The sequence below is a fragment of the Leptonychotes weddellii genome, chromosome 2 (assembly GCF_054177405.1).
Source record: "Leptonychotes weddellii isolate Sample4059 chromosome 2, ASM5417740v2, whole genome shotgun sequence".
Lineage (NCBI taxonomy): Eukaryota > Metazoa > Chordata > Mammalia > Carnivora > Phocidae > Leptonychotes > Leptonychotes weddellii.
This window is the reverse complement of record NC_138370.1, coordinates 28,019,389-28,024,662: the sequence shown is the minus strand read 5'-3', so window position 1 is coordinate 28,024,662 and position 5,274 is coordinate 28,019,389. Positions and strand designations below refer to the sequence as shown.

Here is a 5,274-nt window from a genome sequence, read left to right as displayed (position 1 = left end):
ATGACTAAGTGGATTTATCTTGGGATGCAAGGATGGTTTAGCCCGTAAAAATCAATTAATGTGATATACTACATTAACAGAATAAAGGATTAAAACCACATGATCATCTCAATAGATGCGGAGAAAGCATTTGACAAAAATCAACATCCTTTCATGATAAAAACTCTCAAAAAACCCCTAAGAATAGAAGAAAATTATCTCCCTGTAATAAAAGCTATATATGAAAGGCCCATAACATACATCATACCTAGTGGTGAAAAAGTGAAAGTTTTTCCTCTAAGATTAGAAAAAGGCAAGGATGCACACTCTCACCATTTCTATTCAACATAGTACTGGAAGTCCTAGCCAAATCAATTAGGCAAAAAAGAAATAAAAGGCATCCAAATAGGAAAAGAAGTAAAACTGTATCTTTATGCGGACAACATGACCTGATATGTAGAAATCCCTAAAGATTCCACTAAAAAAACTTTTAGAGCTAATAAATTCAGTAAAATTGCAGGTTATAAAATCAATAAGGAAAAAATCAGTTGCATTTCTATACACCAACAATTTAATATCTGTAAGAGAAGTGAAGAAAACAATCCCATAAGCAATAGCATCAAAGAGTGGACTGAAAACTCTGACACTGATGAAAGAAATTGCAGAAGATACGAGTAAATGAAAAGATAACCTGTATTCATGGATAGATGGAATTAGTATTGTTAAAATTTCCATACTATCCAAAGCCATCTAAAAGTTCAGTGCAATCCCTATCAGATTTCCAATGGCATTTTCCACAGAAATAGAACAAACAATCCTAACATTTGTATGGAACCATAAAAGGATATAAATTGGCACAGCCACTGTGGAAAACAGTATGGAGGTTCCCAAAAATAGGTAAATTTTATTTAAAAATAGAATACCATAGGACTCAGCAATCCCAATTCTGGGTATATATCCAAAGGAAATGAAATCACTATCTTATTAGTGATTAGTGATTAGTGGATAGATATTTGCACCCCCCTTCAATGTTTGTTGCAGCATTATTTATGAGAGCCAAGACATGGAAACAACCTAAGTGCCCATCAACAGATGAGTGGAAAAGAAAATGTGGTACATATATACAATGGCATATTATTTGGTCATAAAAAAGAAAGGAAATCCTGCCATTTGTAAGAACATATATGACTCCTGATGGCATTATGCTAAGTGAAATAAGTCGGACAAATACTATATAATCCCACTTCTATGCATAAAACAAGGAGTAAACTGGTGGTTGCCAGGGGCTGGGCGTGGGAGAAATGGGTGATTTGGTCAAAGTGTACAAAGTATAAGTAAGTTCTGGGGATCTAACATACAGCATGGTGACTATAATTAACAATACTGTACTGTACACATGAAATTTGTGTGTTAACTAACCTTATCATGGTAATCATTTTCTAATACATACATATATGTATATACACTTTAAACTTACACAATATTATATATCAAATATATCTCAATAACATTGGAAAAAATAAAAGTTATTATTCCTTAATATTTTTTTTGATGGATCATCATTTTCCGGTAACTTTCTCCATTTTTTCACCTAATTTTTCTTTTTCTCTTCTTTTCCTTTTTGTTTCTCTGCAGGATTTCAGCCTCATTTATTAAGCAGCAGAGTTTTAGAAGTCTTAATGCAGAAATGAGTGAAGACCAAGGGGTGAATGAAGACAGGGCTCTTCCCTCTCCACACACCTTCTCACCATTGTGATAAACAATCTACCATGAGGCATTTTACATTAGAATTCTGCCTCAGAAAGGTGTTTACAACAAAATGAGAGAACTTGAAGAATCACAGCCAGCACGGTACTTGTTCTCCAAGAAGCCATGTGCCCGGCTACCTCACAAACATGCTTAGCCCTTCAAGAGATAGGCACGAGGGACTGAAACATCTAATGTGACCCCTCAAGAGTCACTTTTGCTTTAATATATTTCTGAGGGTGGGGATGATGAGTGCAAATAATGTACATAAAGCTGAAAACCAACAGGTTATTTGAAAAGCTTTGCTCTGTTCATCCTAGCAATTATGATTTCCTTGAAGATGGGCATGTAGTTTAGATTCATCTGCATTGGGCCCTGTTCCAGAGTCTTGATGATGGTCTGCTTTGTGTCCTGCTGGGCCAGTGTCCCCTCACATAGCCAAGAACATGCTGATGTGGTCATCCCTGGAGTCTGGGTGTTTGCTGATTGGAGTCAAGATGTCCACATAGAGCAGAGAAGGGTCAGTAAGCTTAATAACTTCTGCAGTGGCATTGATAGTGTCACCATGTCCACCTGAATCTTCACCAAATCCATAAGCCAGCTTCTGGAACAAGAAGTGGAGTTCCTCAGCCTCCCTGCCCATCCTCTCAGAACCTCCCCATGCTCCTTGGTGCTCCAGAATGAGATGTGCTTCTGCATGATGACCCACAGGTACTCCACTTGCCATTCTCCTCTTTTTATATGGCTTTTTGATTTTGGCAAAATCATTGAAATATTCTTCCACAGTGAGACAGATTATTTTTACAGTGTTTGACTCTAACAGCCACTTCATTGTCATCAACTCATTGAGATGTTGCTCCAGATCTAGAAGATCTCCCCCAGAAGGCTTCTGCAACCCTCCTTTGCAATGGGGTCTGAAATCCAATCCATGTTTGGATGGTTCAGAGATAGGCCCTCTTCTACTTCGTTTTTTCAAATACTCCCTTTTTAAACCAAATATAAATTCTTCAAAGCTCTGACAGTTGATGGCTATCATATGTTGAACATAGTGTGAGCATTGCTGACTTCTCAGCTGTTCTTCCTTATACAACTGAACTTCATCTTTGCATCTACTTATCAAAGAATTCATTTGCTAAAGATACAGACTAGTTTATGTCACAAACCTTTGTTTTCACTTATCTGAGCAGCCACTTCAAAAATTTGTTCAAACATCTAGAAGGGAGTGTTACCCAGTAGTACCCACTTTGGTCAGTCTTCAGGCTCAGCATCTTTTACGCAGTCTTTCTTGTCTGTTTCAAGTGCTTTTTGCAGCCAGGTAATAATGTCTGAAGTGAGAATTGACATGTACCTGTGGAGCAGATCAAAGACTACTTTAGAGAAAGTAAAGGTTCTGGGGCATGGATATCCACTTCTGGGCCAATTCCACATTCCCCGTCATCTCTGTGCTTGTGTAGGGGTTTGAGACCCATGTCAACCACAGGCTCATGATCTCATTTGCTTCTAGGTCTTCTGACTCAAGCTCTTGCATCTGTTTTCTCAGAGCCTGATGGCATATGTTCAGATGGTTTCTGAAAATCTCATAATGGGAAGGAATACACTCAACCATTAGGTTTTTGGCAATGATGGATTATCCATGATTTCTGGGTGGCATATAAACCACAACTTGTTGGAATGCCTGGGGACTGCCTGTGTGGTGTCAATTCTAGTATTCATGGTTCCATCCAAGATGGCAAACATTTTCTCTTTGCAATTCTTGGGCCTCTTGGGGAGAAACCAAGCTAGTTTGCTCTTTTTGGCCAGATACACATTGGTCAATTTTTCTTCCTTTTGAATGATCCTGACAACTGAGACCAGCAAGTGGGGTCACAGGAGACAATGACCAGCAAACTCTGCAGCACCATCCACATTGCTCGGTCAACTCATCTGAGAGCCCCTGCATGCTCCCAAAGTAGCCATGGATAAGGGTCATGTTGTGCATGTTCCCTCTGTTCATGTGGGACTGCTTATATGTCAGCCCTTCTTGGCAGAGAGCATTCTAGGTCCACCAGCTTCCACTGGGCTTGCAGGAATGCCCCTTGTTCAATGAGGTCCTGTGTCTCCCTCACAATTTGGGGTCCTGAGATGTTCTTGAGTTTCTCCAAAGCAGCAGTGACCCGGCTATGCCACATCACAGCATACTTCATGCTCTCAATGGCACTATTGCTCAATAGTACTATTGCTCTGCAGTCTGCTGACATCGGCAAGGGATTTCTGGATGTCTCTGATGTCATTCAGTGCTTTATGGAGCTGGCTAAGGCCCATGCAGCTAACCCGTGCAACCACAAATGGATAGTGACCTTCCATCTGGCCTCTGTCGAGGCCCTTTTCCAGGCCTCTTTTCTGCCATGGTGCTCCACTTTGTTCAGCTGGCCTGGTCACTGAAGCAGCCCAGTATCTCTTTGGAACACCCTTGCAATATCTTCCTGATCTCTCTTCTTGGTGGCTAAAAAGCAGGTAAAATCCCCTGCATCTGTGATACTAGAGTCACCCCTCCTCACTGCCACTGGGCACCCTGCTGAAGTATCACCCAATTTCTTAAACATGTTAATCACAGTTAAAATATGTCTTCTGTATTATATCTAGATCATCTGTAGGTTGTCTCCATTGTCTGTTTCTTTTCTCTTGGTTTTTGGTCATTTGAGTCTCTCTATTGTCATGCGTGGTAATTATTTACTTATTTCTTAAAGGCAAAAAAGGAATAAAAGAGACTATCAACGTTGCCATATCTCAGCAACTAGAAGGAAGCAAAGCTTGGGGGCCCATCTGGAAGCTCATTTAGGTTGCTAAAGATAAATTAAGGCAAAGATAAAACTGATTCCAATCATTTATATAGAGTGCTGGATATTGTGTAGAAACTCTGAATAATGCTACCTTCCATCAGAGAGGGCTTATTTATTTTTTACTTATAGGTAGTTATGGTAGGGATTGATCACCTTGATACGATCAGGGAATGGGGAGCATGGAAGCTGATTTCAGGCTTTGTGAGAACTATCCTATTTCTAGTTTGAAGTAATCCTAAAGTAGGACCGTTCAAGAACATCAACTGAAAGCAAAGGTTGTTTACCTGGGCTCATCCATTTGCCAGGCCTTGAATGCCAATTTTCCCCTCCCCAGCATGCTGAGACTGGCAAAAGCTCTGCTTAGCTTTTTAGCTTCTTACCCGGTCCTTTCTTCCTGGCTTCTCAGTCTCTTACAATGAAAATGTTAGGGATAAATAATATCCTCAGGGAAAAAAAGAAGCACAGAAAGTTATGCTCACAGTTCTCCAATTCTCTTTTCTTCCAAACCTAGTCCCCTCAATTCCTAGCAGCCTTGATATCCCTCGACTCCATTTTTCTTCCTCCCAACCCAGCAGACTGCTGAGAGCTCTTAGCTTTAAAAGCCAATTTGACCTGCGGGTTGGTGCCAATTACTAGGGAAGAATCAGCAGAGACTGGTGAGCTCACTCAATGTTCTTTTCTCTTGGATCTTAGCCTTCAACTTCTTACTGTGTTGCTTTATGATTACTTC

The 5,274-nt window shown here is 40.2% G+C and overlaps 1 pseudogene; it reads right to left on the bottom strand.

Annotated features, from left to right (window-relative positions):
• Positions 1–1,214: 1,214 nt before the first annotated feature.
• Positions 1,215–4,307, bottom strand: LOC102730866 (exocyst complex component 3 pseudogene; annotated as a pseudogene).
• Positions 4,308–5,274: the final 967 nt, after the last annotated feature.